Here is a 21,028-nt window from a genome sequence, read left to right as displayed (position 1 = left end):
AGGATAGAGTAGCATGGAGAGCTGCCAGTCTCAAGAGTGATGACCACAACAACAACAAAGAAAGGCTATCATTAACTATCCCTAAAGAACGGGAATGGTACACCTATTATTACTGGTGATGCTAATGAAACAGTCTGAAGAGGTATTAACAACATAAATTGCAGGCTTGATACCTGTAAAATTTTAGTTGAATGAATGGCAGTAAGCCTTTCATTTAAAATTTTATGGAGTGTAGTGCAGTAATACTTAGCACACTATTCCAAATTATTTTGTTTTCTTGTTCTGTACCTTTATGTTAACGTGGCCTTTAATTCAGAAACCTGTTGCACATCTATCTACATTTAAAATCAAAATATATACAAATGCTTAAATTCAAGGCCAGTAAATTGACATAGTAGGGGCAAGGAATGCATGTGTTTGCACTAACAACTAAAATTAATCTAGGTTAATTAATCTGGTTTGGAACCAGCTGTCCCTCCACGCATCAGAAACATATGCAAATAAACTTTGAACTAAAATAATGTCACAGCCAAAAGGAGCAGCTCTAATCTCCATTTCAGCAGATAGACTAACTGATATTTATTGATAGAAAATAGACATCTGTAACATAACCAGTCTTAATTTGAGGAAAATAATTGATAACGTACGTTCAGAGGACAGTACTGTATGGTAGTGAATCATGGATGGGGAAAACAGGAAAAGAAGAGAATCTACCCATAAACGTTTGTACTGTGTTGCTATTGAAGGACGTTGAAAATTAGATAGTATAAGAAATGAGGTGGTTCCCTGCAGAGTCTGTGAAGAAAGGAACATATAAAGCAGGAAGGGCAGGCTGACACACCGGATATTAAGACATTAGGGAATAACTTCCATGGCAGTAAAGAGAGTTTATAGGAAAAAAAATGTAAGGGAAGTCAGAGATTGGCACACATCCAACCACAGGCACCCATATGGGAGTTTGTAGGGGAGAGAGGGGTGGGGGCTAGATCTAGAAGTATGAAATGTTTTTAATATTTTGGAAGACAAATGAAAAAGTTCCAATTCAGATCCTATTAAAAACCTGCATAATACTGATTTTTAAGACATTTACTTGAAAGAAAAACACCTGACTAGACTATTTTTTTCTTTCCCTGAAGATAGGGTGGGAATGCAGCCCCACCTGGCCCTCATGTAAATCAGGAATTTTATTCACCATGGATCATTTTACAATGATATTGGCTTTGTCATTCAGGATGTACTAGTACATACAGAATAATAAAATAAACAAGTGTCAGTACATTATAGAATACATTTCAAGCATGGCAGTGTACCAAATTACACCAGGATAGCTTCTAAAAGTTAATGCAATAAGCTATACTATAATCTAATATAATATACTATTGTATTGTATATACTATGTAATTACACATGATTAACCACAGCACATAATAATATATTTAATTACAGACAACTTTTAAATGCTAATATCCTGCTCAGGCATCTCAAAGAATTCTTTAATGTCATAGAATAGATGATCTGACAGCCAGCTGCAGCACTCGATTTTTTAAAAAAATTACATCCATAGACTGAACACGAATTGGCAGTTTATTGAACATTTTGAGTCGGTTAACTTTTTGGGAATTTCCTGTTCTTGCTAATCTGTGGCATGGTAAGTTACCCTTAGCCCTGGTGTTGTGCTCATGTATTTCCCTTCTGGCAATAAATTCTGAAATATTATTTTTAATGTAGAGTACAGACACATAGGTGCATAAATTTATAATTGTGAGTATTCTGAGTCTGGAAAAAAGAAAAGGCGCCAATATGTCCAATAAATAATGCACACTGATAACAGAAACATTATGACTTCACATACTCAAGTCCAGACAGTATCAGCACTGTCACAGAACTTCCACTCGCGCATAATTGCGTAGTAAAGAGTAAATGCCATTATTTCAGCGTAAAACGTAGGTATATCTCTCTGCGCAAACTAAGTTGACACTCGACGCAGTGGCATATGCGAGCGACTGGAAACGCATTTCCCACTTACGGTCGCTTCCAGCAGCCACCGTGCCGAGTGTCAACTTAGTTTACGCGGAAAGTATTGTTTGTCGGTATTTTATAAGTAAAATTTTCTACAAGGCCATCTGTTTAGAAAATAATGCAAACAGCGTGTCACTATGTTATCACGAGAGTGTGTTTCATATTCACACCATACGGCCAGCAACATATCATTGGATATAAGAGACACAGACATCTGGGAGAAATGTTGACAAGAGTGAAGGGAGAAACGCGGGTAGTGTGGAAAGTAGGTTTGTGTTATATATCGGCGAAGACCTCGCGTGGAAGGCAGTCTCGACGGGCGGCTTCATTAGAGACCGGTAGAAAGGCAGACACGAGCGCTTCTTCCCAGGTAGCCGCGCGACGGCGATTGGCGCAAACCTTTTTACCTATTATCAGCGTGTCTATGAGTGTTACCAGTAGTCATGGGAATATGTTCAGTCAGAGATGTTTATTGCTCGACGACCTAAGTGAGGGTCAGCAAGGAAGTACAGAAGTAAAGTTGTGATTTTCCACAGAATCTTTACACATATAAATTCAATCGACGTCATTCAGTGTACGTACACATATAAAACCGAAGGATATGGTAAGATACAAACATTAATAGGCCATTATGACTGAGCTGCGTACACACTGTCGTTGGCACCTTGTTTATACAGTAATCGTGTTTCTTATTATAGGTCTTTGTGTATGCTTCAGAGTACATTTCTCGTTCCGTAGTGTTCCCGCATCGTTTGCTGCGCTATGTTCGTTGATTGGGGAGTAAACAGAGCGGTTACCCGTCCCTCAAAAAATGGCTCTAAAGACTGTGGGACTTAACATCTGAGGTCATCAGTCCCCTAGACTTAGCACTACTTAAAGCTAACTAACCTAAGGACATCACACACATCCATGCCCGAGGCAGGATTCGAACCTGCGACCGTAGCAGCAGCACGGTTCGGGACAAACGCCTAGAACCGCTCGGTTACAGCTGCCGGCACTCGTCCCTCTTCACTGGTTAGTTCATCTGGAGTTACTGTCATCGGCCAGAAATCTGATCGAATTGTGGTAGTACGAAGAAGTTGTATATCGAGGCTCTGAGGCCAGAGATACGAAATAACTGCATGAGAGATAAAAGCATAAGAGTCTGATCTGCCTGCTGGCAAGAGAGGCTACTTTATTGTGACGTATGGTGCTACACTATTACTTCTCGAAGGTAAGGAAAAGAAAGGCTCAGAAGTCGCTGGTGGACTAAACCAGTACAGACTAACTGATGGGCATAACCTACAAAGGGAGCTGAATATGGGAGACGACGCTGGTTTCCGTAGCTTCACTACGATATTATAGGCTGATGTTTAAATTCTAGCGAATATGCTAATATCATTTGTTTCTTATAAAGACAAATTTCCGAAAAACAGTTCCATTGTACCATAGACTTCTTGTTACTCGTTGGAAAATTTATTTCAGAAGCAATCAATGTCCCAGGTAGTAAATTAAGTTCGCGGGACGAAATTTTGAAGCATATAGGATTGTATAGGCAAATGAATGAAATAAAATCACTGAAATACATCGATTAGTATCACTTTTCTCCATTGTTTCACTGTTTATGTTGCTTGTAATGAATGAAATCTGCGCTTTTCGATGCATCTGCCACTTCAACCCAGACTGAAGAAACCTTTTTAAGTTCAGTGTTTCGCTTCACGCGCCACCTCAATTTATGCCATGTACAGTGTCACTCATACTTCTAAGGCACTCCTTTGACTAATTCAAAGATGCCATTTCGACAGTTAGTACTGTGTACTAATTATCACAAGCTAGTGATGTCAGGTGGTTGGCCGGAAACTGTTTTCTTTGACCTGCTCCGACACTGGCGAGGATAGCTGTTTCTGTGTTTCAAAACATGTTGCAAACCTCGGCCCCCAGTTGTTGCCAGAAGCCTTGGTGCGATCATAGTGTACGCCGCTTTACTAATCGAAATACAATTTATCCACCGACCAATACAAGACAATCATTTCATACGTCGTAAGTGTAAAACAAACATCAGTTTTTAAGCTCACTTGTAGGGTACCTTTTGAATCCTCCTCTAGACTAAAATGCCTTTTCTATATGCCATTTTTGAGTGGTGTTTCTGAAAGTACTAAGGGAAGTAAGCCCAACTAAAACCGAATAAAAATAATTTTACACTACGGAAATGTGTGTATTCTATCACCCAGCAAGGTCATTTGTGAGTAAAAGCATGTATCTGACCATCACAGAGATTAAAACTGCCTTTTTCATCTGTGATAACAACATAAAAACTAAAATCTTTGACGACGAAGTGTTAGATATGATTTCCTACTGTTCTGTTTTACGTAAAAGGTAGCAGTGATAGTTAAAATGATTTATCGCCGTTCCAGGTGTGTGTTCATGCATGCACATGCAGTAATCTTAAGAGATTCGATGGAAATTCAGTCATACGCATTCTTTACACGAGAGGCGCTGAGCTTCGTCTTCGGTCCACCGTAACTGTCTTGTATCCGTCGAGTTAATCACCTCTACAGTTTGCCAATTGCCGCCAGCCGTGCAAGTAGTCAACTCAAGAGCTCTATTGTTTCTGCCCATTGTTGATGGTAAGTATATAGAAGCGGTTTCCAACTTTCAGGTGTCTAGTCCTCCCGTTACCGCTCAAGGTTTTCGGGCGGGTTTCCCCGATCACGAGGCGAATGTCGTGACAGAATTTCCCTCCCAAATATTCCCAATTCGGACATCACTGGCTGATAGTACAAAGTCTGTCCTGCAACAACCCGCAAATCTCTCGAGTAGATGAGTAGGAAAAAACTAACTATTAACAAAACCCTGGGCTGACACAAGAAATTACAAATTCCTACTTTTAAAATGTCAGTATTTAACAACGGTTCAAATAATACAGGTGTATTACCAAATACAGAATCAATGGAACACTTGGTTCTGTATTTATTACTATTTTCTTTGTGTTTGGTTTCGTTTTAGCCAAATCAAATGATGAAGTACATTCGAGACTGCTGAAGAAGTCACCTGAATAGTTCTGACACAGCTGCAACATTTCTGCAGCTGCTTGAATCAAGCTAATGCACGATACTTTAGTTTTTATCAATTATTTTGTTTTGGCTCCTCTAGCGGTATGCTACAGTGGCGCGTCGCGACGATTTCAATTTCAAACAGAACTAACGACTTGTACGGCTAAACAAACAGAAAATTACGTTACTTTATTTTTTCGAGGTGATAGTCAAAACTTTATAACTACCCATCGTATATACCAGGGCTGTTGACAACTTGGTCGGAAGAGCGCTGAAGACAAACCGCGCTCTGACATAGGCATCTCAACTGAGCGAGTGCATAACATCCTACACGGAGAGTTGGATGTGAAGAAGTAGCGTGCGAGGTGGGTGACGTGATTGCTCACAGTCAACCGAAAGCCCATCCGGCACAACATTTCAGTAAAATGTCTGGCGATCTTTAATCGCAATCCGAAAAACTATTTGCGCCAATTTATGACTGCTCATGAAACATGGATCCATTGTTACACATCAGAATCAGAACTGTAGTAAAAACAATGGACAAAGGCTGGTAAAAGTGCACCGACGAAGGCAAAGACTTTTGTCAGCTGGTACGTGATAGCCACTGTTTTTTGGGGATTCCCAAGGAATAATCCTCATAGATTACCTGAGAAAAAGAACCATGACAGGACCCTGTTATGCTTCGTTGTTGGATCGTTTGAAACTTGCATTGGCTGAACAAGACCAAGGTTGGCATGCAAAAAAAGTGCTTGTTCACTAGGATAATGTACCATCTTACATATCAGCGATAACAATGGCAGAAGTGCATGAATTGCGCTTTGAATGGTTCCTCAACCACCCTATTCATCAGACTTAGCCCCAAGTGACTTCTTCCTGCTTCCTGACCTGAAAATTTTGCTTTTTGCGAAGAAATTTTCATGAATTTAAGAAGTGATTTTTGCAATCAACGGATATTTTGCAAAATTTGACAGAATCTGTTTTTCCAATGGGATGCAAAAGCTGGAGGATCGCTACTACAATGAGGCTGACTAGCAGAACTGACTCGTTACGATCTGGAGTCCACGACGTGAAAGACTAACAATTACTTTAGTCGTCTCAGCGGGTTAACCATTTCTTTACTGGGAAGGGACCGGACGCTTTTCGATCGTCCTACACCCCAGAGAATGCAGGTAAAAATAGTAAATGATATTAAACCATCTCTAGTCACATCGTCATTTTCCTTACGACGTGTCAAGCATTTTTCGGTTACAGCTTCTTTTCCAGGCAAAATAGGTGCTTTTTATTGACCGTCTGCTTAAAAAGAATCAAAGAATTTTTGGAAAGTTGAAAGGGACTGCACATAGGTGATCAGTCCCATTTTCTCTTTAATAATCGAACCCTAACGATTCCAGGTGAAGGAAGGGACGGCTTGTCAATTTGCCCTCTGCGGCAGAGCGCCAAGTAGAAAGCAAAGGGAAAGAAAGAAAGAAAGAAAAGTCAAAAAAACGAGGCACTGCAATGAGATAGGAGAGGTGTACCGGTCTGAACCAGTCAGAGACCACCCCTGGGACTAGTCTGAGACGAAAGGTTAGCTTCCGCACCCGAAATACGTGCCTCGTTTATCAGGAAACTGATGGAAATTCTGCTACCGGGAGGAATTTTGGATGCCAGGTTTGGGCGGCATGGAGAGAACAGGCGGCGCTGTAGACTTTTTGTTTTTATTTCTCTTGTGCATTAATCTGCTGGTAACTTCGGTCTTAATGTCATCCAGTATTCCAAACTTTCGTCGTCTTCCTCGCTTCACTGCAATCTTTTCTTCACAATATACTATATGTCCCAGTCAAAGAGTTTCCCTCGAGCAGGCTAGGATAATGATCAATTGCTTCCACAAACTTTACCAGATAAGCAGTGAAATCTGCCTTGACATCAGAGGCATAGAGAATAAACTTGCTTTTTCTTTTTCCTATTTATGGTGAACATACCTAGCGGGATATGCTGACTATTGTACCAATATGCTTTCCAACGTTAAACTCTTAGTTCAAAAAAGAACGAAGCCTTCCGTTGTACCTCCAGTTATCGATGTAAACTGATTTTTAACGCTACCGTCAAACACCGTCGTTCGCATCGCATCGCCTGCGACCGATAGTGACAAAGAAACACTGCACATACCGAGCTAGCCATCGAATGTACTCTGTATACTCACTAACAGATATATTTTTACATACATTAAGTTTTCATTTTCTATTGGGACACATTGTCCCAGAATTATATTAAAAATGGTTCCCATCCCCCGATTACGACACAACGGGTTTCGGTAGGTTTCTCTTGCTTGTTAGGAAAGTGCAAGAACAGAGAACTTCCAAATATTCGCAGTTGGGTCTGCCTCTGCCCCACTACAAGATTGCTTTGTAATTGGCTGAAAAATCCCTAGCTCTGCAGGGGTTATTACTCTGGCAACCCGTTTTATCTACAGAATGGAAGTGTAAAAAATTAATTAACCCTCTAATGATTGATTTTCTCTTAGGAAACCAATTTCAGTGAAAAAAATCTGAAGGTAGAGTCTGACACAAAATGTTATGTGAGAGACTGAATACAGAAATTTTGGTTTATCCAGTATTTTATATTTGCTGCCATACAACAACAAACCAAAAGTATCGATTAAGTATAATAATGTGACAAAAGAAATTGTTCAGTTTTTTAATGAAAGCCACTTAAATGTAAGCACCAGTAAAACATGTTTGATGGAGTTTAACAAAAGTAGTTTGAATAATGAAATAAAATTATACATGGGCAACGAATTGGTAAAGAAAGAGTCTAGTGTAAAATTCCTTGGCATAACAATCCAAAGCAACCTGAAATGGGACACACATATTGACTCTCTAGCAACTAAGCTGTCAAAAAATATATTTGCAATCAGTACTATTAGCAAGTTCTGTAGAGACACCGTAGTCCTAAAGACTGCATACCATGCTCTTTTCTCCTCTCACTTGAACTATGGTATTGAAATTTGGGGGGCAACAACCAAAGCTAATCTAGATAAGCTACTCATTCTTCAAAAAAGGGGTGTGAGAATAATCTGTGGAGCAAAATATAGGGAATCTTGTCGCAACTTGTTTCCAAAAACAGAGGTGTTAACTGTTATAAACACATACATTCTAAAAGCCATATTGCTTGTGAAAAGACTGCACCCAAACACTTATTCAGATTTCCACCAGTACAATACTAGAAATAAAGAAAGATTTTACATTGGCAGCCACAGAACAGCACTTTACGAAAAGGGGCCTCAGTATGCAGGTATAAAATTAGCTAATGCACTGCCTAGAGCAGTCATGGCTCTTCCTACAATTAAACTGAAACATCAGCTTAAGAAATTTTTAGTAAAACACCCTTTCTACACATTAGAAGAGTACCATACTTATATGAAGAACAACAAATGCTTTGTGAAATTATGTGAACAGAAATAAGTAAACACCTTATTGTAATTTTGTTGTAAATTAATGACGTATTCAGAAGAATGTGTCTTGTGTATTGTACAAATAACTTTAATCATTACTGTTTCTTTGTACATGTGCAGTGTACCATTCGATGTTGAATAAAGCTATTATTATTATTATTTGATTACTTTCTCAGACTTTTTAGAAGTCTGGTTAAGAATGGAGTGACGCGGACCTTTATCAAGCGTCACTTCCTTTTTGCTGTACGGTACATGTTATATTGCATTTAGGAACTTTCGGGTAATTGAACATGTATCAATAATTACGGATTTCTGTAATTGTATATATATGTTTGGATGTAGCTGTATTGCATTGATGTATTGGTGGATATTGTGTGGTATGACTCCTGTAGTTGATAGTATAATTGGTATGATGTCAACTTTATCCTGATGCCACATGTCTTTGACTTCCTCAGCCAGTTGGATGTATTTTTCAATTTTTTCTCCTGTTTTCTTTTGTATATTTGTTGTATTGGGTATGGATATTTCGATTAATTGTGTTAATTTCTTCTTTTTATTGGTGAGTATGATGTCAGGTTTGTTATGTGGCGTTGTTTTATCTGTTATAATGGTTCTGTTCCAGTATAATTTGTATTCATCATTCTCCAGTACATTTTGTGGTGCATACTTGTATGTAGGAACGTGTTGTTTTATAAGTTTATGTTGTAAGGCAAGCTGTTGATGTATTATTTTTGCGACATTGTCATGTCTTCTGGGGTATTCTGTATTTGCTAGTATTGTACATCCGCTTGTGATGTGATCTACTGTTTCTATTTGTTGTTTACAAAGTCTGCATTTATCTGTTGTGGTATTAGGATCTTTAATAATATGCTTGCTGTAATACCTGGTGTTTATTGTTTGATCCTGTATTGCAATCATGAATCCTTCTGTCTCACTGTATATATTGCCTTTTCTTAGCCATGTGTTGGATGCGTCTTGATCGATGTGTGGCTGTGTTAGATGATACGGGTGCTTGCCATGAAGTGTTTTCTTTTTCCAATTTACTTTCTTCGTATCTGTTGATGTTATGTGGTCTAAAGGGTTGTAGAGGTGGTTATGAAATTGTAGTGGTGTAGCCGATGTATTTATATGAGTGATTGCTTTGTGTATTTTGCTAGTTTCTGCTCGTTCTATAAAGAATTTTCTTAAATTGTCTACCTGTCCATAATGTAGGTTTTTTATATCGATTTTTATTATTATTTTTATTTATTTTATATTTATTTTTATTATTATTATTATTATTATTATTATTATTATTATTATCATCATGTAGTTGCAGAAACATGGAAACATAATCTGCGCTATCATTAAGCATCGTTTTACATATCTTAAAAATCTGTTTTGGTATGATCTAAGAGACAGAAACAATTTTCTCTTTCAGGTATTTCCACGCGTGCACTCGGCCTTCAGCAAAGATGATCGATTTTCAACTGTTTCTGCCAACATAGTGACGCTAAACACAGTCCAACTCGATGCAACTAGACTGTGTCTCTTGCAGACGACATCATCACGCATATACGAGTGGTTTCCTTCACTTACACGAACGTAAATGTACGCTTTGCTGGCGTTGGCAAATGGCAACACTATGCAATAGGTCACAAAGGTTGCTGCTTTGAAAGAAACTGTTACTTTTCTAATCGTATATCAACGAACAAAGCCTTTACAGTACGTAAGGATTCAGAAATGGAACCATACCCCAACGATTTGCTTGGCGTCATGACGTAAATTAGTGAGTAATTAGTGAGTGTCACTCACGTACCGTAAATGAGTGCTAACAGTCTTGGCTCTTCAGGCAAGCACTACAATTGTCACCTGGCTGTTCGAGATGGAACAGTATTTAAAGGTACAGGTTTGCTACATTAACGTGGTAACTACCAATTAAAGAGCACCGGTAATTTTAGTGACCTTCACGGCTAGGACATCTGATTAGATATCCTTAGCCGCCGAATTGGAAAAGTTCTCTTCGTTCGCTCATAAGCATCTTTACTTCGCACAAAGAGAGAGAGGGAGAGAACTGGGAGGGGGGTGTTCCCACTTGTAAACTGACCACCTTCAACAGCGTCTCATCTCTTTCAGGACATTCGAGTCTCAGTCTTTTCATTAAACTTTTTCTTCTTGCCAAATTAGGACAATAAAAATTTCTGTCGATACCTGTAACAACATTCAGACTGGATCGGTTCAGGTCGAGAGCCGCAACACGAACGCACGTTACCTTCCCAACATTGTCGATCACTGACCCAAACTTCTCGGATTACTAATTATTTAAAACGTCGAAGAAGATTAGGAGAGGATGAAGTTTCTAGCGATGGCATCTTTGTACAAAACATATTATGTTTTCTTGCCATGTCAAATATGAGTAAACTCTCGAACTTGCGACGATATTTTTCATGGTTTTCGCCAGGAGTAGCTGATTATCATAGAGCAGATTAATACTTTCACCTCAAGATAGCATTTACTCTCGTGTGTTCGTGTGGGTATGATATGCACACTGCAGAGGAAGGCGTTTCTAGATTATTAATCGAATTGTAGCCCTCTTTCCGTTGTCATTGATAATACTTTTCGATTTAACCGCATTTTCAGACGGCGCTTGACAGAACACGACAACGATATTAAACAGGAAACACTTTCCTGGTGATGTGCAAACGTATTTTGCAGAACATCAGGGAAGTTTTTCTACGAGGGTGGTTTGAAAAGTTCTCGGAATCATCACGAGAGGTCAGCGCTAGCGCAACGAGTTGTTCACGCGATATTCATTGGACTGTTGCCTGTAAACATTTGCCACGTCAGTGCTCTTGGAAGACAGCTGTGGTGATGACGTCGATCTGTTGTTCCCACTTAGTGATCTGCGAAGATGGAAAAAAATCGAGATTCGAGCAGTGATTAAGTACTTCGTAAAGATAGGTATGAAAGCAACGGACATTCATATGCCGATTTCCAGAATACACTGGGTGACTCTGCTCCTTCATATTTAACTGTTGCCAAAGTGGACAAATTAATTAAAATTTGGTCGGGAGAGCTTAGATGATGATCCGCGCAGTGGTCGGCCAAGATGTGTCACTACTCCAGAAATCATTGCAAAAGTGTACAAAATGGTCATGGAGGATCGCTGATTGAAAGTGCGTGAAATTGCTCACGCTTGCCAGATGTCATCTGAAAGGGTAATATCACATTTTAACTGAAGAATTAGATATGAAAAATATCTGCAAGACGGATGCAGCGACTCTCGACGCCGAATCAAAACCGCATGAGAATGGACATATTGGAATAATGTTTGGCCCGTTTCAGGAGAAACAAGATTTTTTGCGCCCATTTGTGATCACAGATGAAACTTTGGTGCACTACTATACCTCAGAGACAAAATAAGTCAAAGCAGAGGAAACATGCTGATTCTCTGCCACCAAAGAAAGCAAAGACAATTCCTGCAGCGAGAAGGGTTCAGTGTTCTGGGATGCAAAGGGGATTCTGTTTTTAGATTATCTCCCCAATGGGCAAACAGTTGCTGGAGAATACTATGCTAACCTCCTGGACAAATCACAACAAAAGATACGCCAAAAAAGGCCAGGATTAGCAGGGCAGAAAGTCATCTTCCATCAAGACAATGCGCGCCCGCACCCATGTGCCGTCGCCATGGCAAATTTACACGAACTAAGGTATGAATTCTTGCCACACCCGCCTTCTTCACTTGATATGGCTCCGCCAGACTTCCATCTCTTCCCAAAACTGAAAATTGTTCTTGGTGGACGAAGATTCACTTCAGACGAAGAACTGATTACCGGAGTTGACAACTCATTTTCGAGATGTGATCAAGGCACTGGAACATCGTTGGACCAAGTGAATTAATCTACAAGGAGACTACATTGAAAAATAAAAAAAAGTTTCAGTGGTGTAAGTACTTTTTTTCTGTTCCGTTCTGAGAACTTTTCAAACCACACTGCTTGACAAAAAAAAAGGTGAAGCAACCCCAGGGTATGTAAATGACTGGAGTTTTAATTTGCAGTGATAGGTAGAACACAACAACAAGTGTGTAGTGTTGTTACCAGGCCTGGTAGAGTATACAAGAAGCGTGAACAGCGTCAGACGTTGAGAAATCACTGCAGGACTCGGATGCCTCGTACTTCTGTGAGACGGCGTTATCAGCACCTGACAAGAGTTTGAAGGGGCTTTATTGTATGTTTCCTTTTGGCCAGCTAGACGAATCGTGCAATATTCAGATTATTGAGGCATTCGGATGTGACAGTGTGAGGGTAGGCGAATTCCTCATCAAGGTTCCGGTCAGCCACGACTGACCACCACAAGGGAGAATCACTGTGTTGTGCACCAAGCACATCGTGACCGCTTCACATCTGCGTGTGTCATCCAAATTGAGTAATGGGACTCCTTCCAACATTCTGTGTCTGAACCTAGCACCAGCCAAACTAGGGAATTACCGTCCCACACGTAGGCTGCCATTAACATTACAACAGAAACGGCTGCTTTTGTGGTCGTGCCATGACTGAGAAGCGTGGACTGTGTCGCATTGTGTTCAGCGATGAATCGCCATTCTGCACACAGATGATCGTCTGCAATATGACGGTGACCTGGGGAGAGATTCCATTCTTCCAAGTTCTTGGAGAGGCACAGCGGCATTACATTGTCGTCATGATGTGGATAGCCATCAGGTCACGGATCGTAGCGATTGAGTGAACTCTGACGGCATAAAACAACGTCGTAGACATCCGGAGTCCTCATGTGTTACCCCTCTTGCTGCAGTATCGTGGTGCCATTTTTCAACAGGGTAATACTCGTCAACACATGGCACATGTGTCTATGGAGTGTCTACTTCATACTAAGGTACTCTCGTGGCCAGTCAGATCCCTAGATCTGCCACTGATAGATGATTTGTGGAACCAGGTCGGATGTCATCTCCGTCCACCTATGCCAGTAACCAGTATATCAAGGACCAGTTACAACAGTTGTGATTCAGCTAGTTTCACAAGAGGCTACAACAGTCTTATGACACTTCCCAGCCGAATCAGCGCATGGATCCAAACTAGATGGGTTGGAACGCCATACTGCTAAGTGGCCCCAAACTGCCAAGATCTTTGTAAATTTGACTTGATGTAATCACTGAAATATCACCATATACCCTCCCCGAACCGAACAGCTTTTTCCGTTCCCTCATCCCTTTCTGGTTGCTTTACTTTTTTTGTTGAGCAGAGTACTTTTGGATTTAGACTTTTCTTTTTGTTTCTGGTGTAGTTAATTTTCGAGCTTCTAATACTATGCTGTATTTCCTGCCTTCCATCGCGTCAGAAAAGAATATATGGGAAGATCACACATATGCGGAGTGTGTAGTCATATGTATTAACAGTCATTGTGAAACAGCTGAGTGGAGGTCACATTTCATATTGCCCGCTGAGTACTGTAGTGCCAATTTCTAGGCCTCACTGGGATATGTGCGAGTCTGGTGGCGCATTAATAAGACATTGGACTCTTATTCGGGATGACAGTGGTTCAAATCATCGTCTGGCCATCAATTTGCGGTTTCCATGGATTGTTTAAGGCGAAAGTTGGGTAGTTTTTTTGAAGCACGGCGGTCAGTTACCTTTTCAAATCAGAGTTTGTGCTGTAATTACTTCGTCGTCACCGAAATGTTAAACTCTAATCTTCCTTCCAACATTTTCGTTGAGATATTACCATTTATCTGCGTTTCAAGTTCTTGCTCTGCCACTGTCTTACTAATAGGTGGGCTTTGTTATTGCTTGCATTGACTGAATTTCATTGGGTGAACTTTTTCTTGGAAATCTCCTTCCAATAGTATGTTAATGGTTGTTTTGTGGGCATCTTTCAGCGAGCTTTTGATAGCAAATATTTCTGAATTTAAAAGCAATGTTGGAGCAAAATTTATAGTGTAAATCTTTATTAGTTGTGGAAGCTGTCAAGCTACAATTAATCTAATTCCTATTTTACATTACTTTGTTTTAAAATGGAAATTTTCACAGTGGTGGAAACGTTAACTTCCAAAAAACAGTTATATAAAAACGACACAAATAATGTAATGCCTTAGGAAGAGCGCTGGCATTAATTAAGCGCACACAGTCGTTGCTGGCGCTCCCGATTAGTAGTGTTCCCTGGATCCTAGGGAGATAAATTTAGTTTCATTTTAGAGCAGTTTTGCGACAGATGTCATTTCTAACAGTTGCTTCACTTATTAATCTATAACGTGAGTCATCAAGTTAAGGGGCGTACTGTTGTTTTTCCTCTCTTTTCGAATACTATATTGCTGATGTAAAATGTTTACGCTCATTAATTATTGATCCATACTGGCATCGTTTCAATGATTTCAGCACCACCATTATACCAGGCTGGTATAGGCTGTTCAAGTATTTTCTATTATGTCAATAGATAAAAATTAACACAAAGAATTTCTAGGCAACGGTCATAGCTGATGTAATCATTCCGTGTCAGAGTGCAAATCGTTGCTTCCAAGACGAACAATAGGAGTGATTTCAGCTAGGGAACACTTCATCCTTCAGTTCAAATTTACTGACAACGGGATTTGACTGATTTACTGAAAAAACAATCCTCCATTGCAAATAATAATAATAATTATTATTATTATGATTATTATTTATTAGATTTTTTTCTATCCACTAACCACATGGAGTAACTTCATAATGTATTCTTTCCCGGTTTCCAGCATTTCTTCACACTTTCAATGTGTTCATTTCTTGTTCCACCTGTCCATACAGTGATGCGCCTTCGAACATTTTCCCGAAAACTAACTTCTTAATCTTGAAAGAAATTTGTCACTCTGCAGCGGAGTCTACGCTGAATTGAAACTTCCAGACAGACTAAAATTGTGAGCCAAACCGAGACTAACTCGGGACCTGTTACTAATCTTGTTTCGGAAAGATGACCTGTCTAGACTGTTTTCGTAGCGCTGATTTCTGCTGAGCCTTTCTTCACTTCTCTGAACCAAATGACTTGCGTTTCGGGAATTTTGTTGGAATGGTTGAATATCTTTTTCAGTCTTTCCAAGTTCATTCGAGCCAAGTCACCATAAACGATGGTTTTTCAGTCTGGGTGTAGATTTCTTCATTACCTTTCTTCGACATACTCCCAACTTTCTTGGAGCGTGTGTTTTCCATAGTACTTTCCTGTCATTTTTACCCACAACTTCAGTTCCTCCCTTTTTACTGAGGACTAAACATTCTGCTGCATAAAGGCACTCCGGTTTTGACATTGTTGTAGTGTTGGATTTTTGTCTTTACATAGAGATTTTTTATTGTAAATGTCCTTCGTTAGTTGATAAGCAGTTTCCTTTTCCTGGGCTCTGTTTTGTTGTTTCTTTATCTAGTCCCTTTGCCGGTATTATTTCTCCTAAGTAATTAAATTTATTCACTCTGTTGATTCCACTGTATTCTGGGCTTAGGAACTTTAGCATTTTAATGTTTACGACCACCACCACCACCACCAATGAAAGCAACGCAAAAAGGATAGTCTAAAGATAACGAACTTTGAATGTTACAAAAACCTAGGCAGGCTAAATATCAAACCTACCAACCACCTTGGACTCTCAGTGTTTTGATAAAAGATTGGGAGGGTGTTCGTTATTTAAATGTAGTGCAAAAGGCTAATGAGAAGCAAAAACTTATTACGTCCATTGATCCATATCAGCTACATTACAAATGAAAACATAAATTAGTCCTTTTACACCATCTCTTCAATACATCATCATTACCAAATTATTTGGTATCAGATATCGTGGAATAAACAGTCGATGCACATAAAGATCTCTTTCCACCTTTGGTACACTTCACATTCGCACTGTGCTCATTTGCATAGATTAGGGAAAAGGTCAGACATGCAACTTTTAGTCTAACGACTATAGAGCTTCGCATGACAAGCAATGGAACTAAGTGGAGGTATACGTATACTCTAAGCAACTTTTTCTCGGCAGAAAAATCGTTTAACTCGACAGAAATAACTTAAAAACCTCATCGACGGCCCTTGACTAGAGCTGCAATCAAACAGTTGTACAAGTATCTTCCTTGTATAAGTACTGCACCCAACATCCTCTGTCTGTTTCGCATATTTCTCTCCTTGTCTGCACCTTCTATTGCCCCTTTTCCTACTGCTTCCAGTGCCAATTTACTGTAAATTCTCCTAGATGCCGAAAAGATGTCCCAACAATCTATCCGTTCTTAGTGTACTAGTCTTCTTAGAAACGTTCTTCACCTCTTCTTTGCCATACATCATTTTTGCTTCATCTGTACACTCAATCTTTAACATTCTTCGTCCGCATATTTGAATCTCAGAACAGAGTTACAAGGATGTTGCGCTATTTATTGATTGTTTACGAAACCGCTCAAATGGCAAATGGCTCTGACCACTATGGGACTTAACATTTGAGGTCATCAGTCCCCTAGAACTTATAACTACTTAAACCTAGCTAACCTAAGGACATCACACACATCCATGCCCGAGGCAGGATTCGAACCTGCGACCGTAGCTGTCGCGCGGTTCCAGACTGAAGCGCCTAGAACCGCTCGGCCACTTCGGCCGGCTACGAAAACGCGTAATATATTGTTTTCATTCAATTGTCTGAGGGGAAGCTTCGAAAATCTTTGCTCCGCCAATTGCGGAGATTGTGTTCTGATTCTACTTTTTAGTTAAAACTATCTACAGCTGCTCAAATTCACCGGTCGTGCTTACTTAACTGGCTTACAATCAAGAGTGAGGAAAGTTTAGACAGTGGTGTAGAGACCTCAGAAAGTACATGAAATCTATTTGCCATTGCGAAGATAAACAACCATCAGCTATGTAATGAAATGACAACGACGAAAATCTTTGCCAAACTGGGACTCGAAACCGGATTTCCCTCTTATCGCGAGCAGTCACCTTACAATAGGCTATCCGAGTACGCTTCACGAACAGACCCAAATTCCGTTTATCGGCAATCATGTATCTACAACCCGCACTCTTACATCCATTATATAGACTCTCGTACACAGGAGACATTTTAATAAATTGAAAGTGGCGTGCCCGGCATCGGCGGATAAATACGATACTGCAGTGCCCGTGTTGTTCAGAAGTACGATGCATGAAGAGGAGCAGCGTGTCCATTATCTTATCCAATCCAATCAAATACGCACCACTAATATACACTATTGTCATGCAAAAACTCAGACATCGCAAACTATGTTCAAGTTGGCCATCGAAAATTATTAACAGCGAACGCAGAGAGGAAAGAACGTCAAGCGGACGATCGGTTGTGCAATGCTATGGACAAGATGGAGAGATGATTTGCTTTCCACAGTGTTGCTGGCAAAGATAGGTGGATACCCTACACCAAGGAAGAATCAAAACAAAAAAACGTAGTAGCGAAACCCAAGGATATTGAAAGTCTCCTTACTCGAGATCTCCCTACTCAAGTCGAAAAATAACTGCTACCGTTTCCTAGGACGAAAAGGGCTTTCTTCAGATTGATTTCGTGGAACGTACGCCAACAGTTACAGCCGACATGTACTCTTGTCGCTCCCTAAACTGAAGTCGTCGAGAAAGTGTCGTCCCGGATCGTCGTCCTCCACGACAAAACAGTTTCCCTTGCCACACTGAACTTCCCCACTTCTTACCTGGCGCCTCTTATCTTTCCCTGCCTCAGATTCAATGGTTTGTGAGACAACAGTTTGAAAATAATAAGGAACTCAAGGCTGCGCTGTAAACTGGTTCAGAATCCAGACGAAGAACTAACAAGGGAACCTCCCCATCGCACCCCCCTCAGATTTAGTTATAAGTTGGCACAGTGGATAGGCCTTGAAAAACTGAACACAGATCAATCGGGAAAACAGGAAGAAGTTTTGTCGAACTATGAAAAAAATAAGCAAAATATACAAATTGAGTAGTCGATGTGTAACATAACCCACATCAAGGACAAATGTGATCTCAGGAGCGTCGTGGTCTCGTGGTTAGCGTAAGCAACTGCGGTACGAGAGGACCTCGGTTCAAGTCTTCCCTGGAGTAAAAACTTTAACTTTTTTTATTTTCTAGCAATTGACGTGTATCAATTATCAAAGTTCAGGCACTCACACAATCAACTTCGCCCTCGGAAATTCCAGGACATGTTCAGATTTGCTTGGACATATGCAGGATTTGACACACGGAAAAAATTGGAAAACGTTAAAAACATATGTTTTGACAGAGCACAGGGAAAACTGTGAGACTGTGAAACTGTTGCATTCATTTGTTGCAGTTTATGTGACAAACTCTTATGTTTTCATCACTTTTTTGGGAGTTATCATCACATCCACAAGAAAACCTAAATCGGGCAAGATAGAAGAATCTTTTTACCCATTCGCCAAGTGTACAAGTTAGGTGGGTCGACAACATATTCCTGTCATGTGACGCACATGCCGTCACCAGTGTCGTATAGAATATATCAGACGTGTTTTCCTGTGGAGGAATCGGTTGACCTATGACGTTGCGATCAAATGTTTTCGGTTCCCATTGGAGAGGAACGTACTTTCGTCTACTAATCGCACGGTTTTGCGGTGCGGTCGCAAAACACAGACACTAAACTTATTACAGTGAACAGAGACGTCAATGAACGAACTGACAGATTATAACTTTGCGAAAACAAATAAAGTAAATTTTTCACCCGAGGGAAGACTTGAACCAAGGACCTCTCGTTCCGCAGTTGTTCACGCTAACTACGGGACCACGGCGCTCCTAAGCTGGACACTATGCTTGATGTCGCTTATCTTGAACATGGACTACTCAGTTTGTATATTTTACTTATTTTTTCCATAGTTCCACACAACTTCTTCCAGTTTTCTCGATTGATCTGTGTTCAGTTTTTCAAGGCCTGCCCACTGTGCCAACTTATAACTAAATCTGAGGGGGGTGCGATGGGGAGGTTCCCTTGTAAGCAGGAGGGCTGAAGAAAATACTGTAACGTTACGAAATATGTTAAAAGTGGAACACGATTACGTAGAAAAGTAACGTAGGCCAAGACCGCCAATACAGGTCTCTCACTAATATGTATTAGGTTGGTGCATAAGTTCGCAGCGTTTGTGTTTTGCGTGTTTATATTCCGGTTGCTGTGGGTCTGTTTACCGAGTATCATTTTTCATTTATACTTCACTGTTCTGTTTGAGTTTACATGATGTCATCTTGTCATTTGGAGAAAGCGAGTGGGGCTGCGGGCGATAGAAAATCGAGTGCCAAGTGGAAAAATCTCAACATTTCAGACTTTTTCTGTTTAAGTTCAATGGAGGGTGACACCAGCGGAAGCAGCCAGAAACATTTGCGCCGTATATTGGGATAACGCCATTGGACAGAGCTCGGCAACAAAATAGTTTTCTCGTTTTAAGGAGGATCGTTTTGACATCGGTGTCCCTCCACATTCGGAAAACCTTCGGAGTTTGATGATCGTTTAAACGCATTAATCCACAATGATCTACGTCCGTGTACTAGAGAATTGGTAAATGTAAAGAACTGTGATCATTCCATCATCTTGCGACATTTGCTTGCTATGGGGATACTTCAAAGATCGGGTTTATGGGTACTGCATATGCTCGAAGCCAAAATCACAACAATCTCCAGGTGGCCATATGTACATCCCTCCTTGCTTGTCATCAATTGGCTCCTCAACAACACCGACCATTCCTATTCTGTAACGTTAGTGGTGACGATAAATGGTGTCTTTATGCTGAATTTAGGAAAGATAGAACCCAAACAAAGCTGCAACTTCCTGAACAAAAACCTGCGCGCATCCCTAAAAGATAATATTGCACCTGGTAGAATAGCGACGGTGTAGTGTACTACGAATTGCTTATCCGAGGTGTAACCGTCACTGTTGAAATTTACTGTCAACAACTGAGGCGTCTTGCAAACTACCAGGAGGACTGCGTGAAGTGTTGCTGCTTCACAATAACGCCCTCCCGCATTCTGCTAGACTGACAAACATTGAACAGGAGTTGAGTTAGGAAATCATTGCGCCCTCAGATTTTCGCGTTTTCCGCTCTCTATCGATAAATCTTCAAGGACCTCCTTCCCGGATGAAAACACGCTCCTAACGTGGCTCGATGAATTCTTCTTCTCAAAACCACGTGATTTCTACAGTCGCGGCATCGAAAAGTTCTCAGCGCTAGCAGACTGTTGTAAATAGTGACTGAGAATATATTATTGGTGACTAAAGTCTCTTATGCGTGTTCGTTGTGTTTATTAAACTTACGGAAAAACTCTACTAACTTATCCACCAACCTAATATTTTTAATGACCGTACGGCCTCTTCTTTTCTGTTACATCTCGTACAAATGTGATACGAGGTTTCTTACGCCATCAACAATGTTTCAGTTGTTTCCTAGTGTATGTTTTACTGTAACGTAGTATTGGACTTCAAACACTTCAAAATTTCTTTTTCGAGTCTAGGCTGATGCAAGATATCAGTGAATGCATATTCGACGTACACACACGTCGTCACAGGTTTATAAAATTAGGAAATAAAATATAATTTCGTTAC

At 40.2% G+C, this 21,028-nt stretch overlaps 1 protein-coding gene across 4 annotated transcripts in view; it reads right to left on the bottom strand.

Moving 5' to 3' along the window:
* Positions 1-21,028, bottom strand: part of LOC126234665 (protein spaetzle 4) — a 59,642-nt gene that overhangs the window by 18,600 nt on the left and 20,014 nt on the right. For 2 of the 4 annotated variants that reach the window (XM_049943403.1, XM_049943401.1), the window contains exon 1: positions 2,951-3,029. The exons of the other annotated variants lie outside the window; for them this stretch is intronic. The gene's annotated coding sequence lies outside the window, so the exon portion shown is untranslated. Of the gene's footprint in view, positions 1-2,950; positions 3,030-21,028 lie in introns of those variants that run through there. 4 annotated transcript variants of the gene reach the window in all.

This window comes from Schistocerca nitens, chromosome 2, assembly GCF_023898315.1.
Source record: "Schistocerca nitens isolate TAMUIC-IGC-003100 chromosome 2, iqSchNite1.1, whole genome shotgun sequence".
Taxonomy (NCBI): Eukaryota; Metazoa; Arthropoda; class Insecta; order Orthoptera; family Acrididae; genus Schistocerca; species Schistocerca nitens.
The sequence above is the reverse complement of the archived record's forward strand: the minus strand, read 5'-3'. Positions and strand labels throughout refer to the sequence as shown.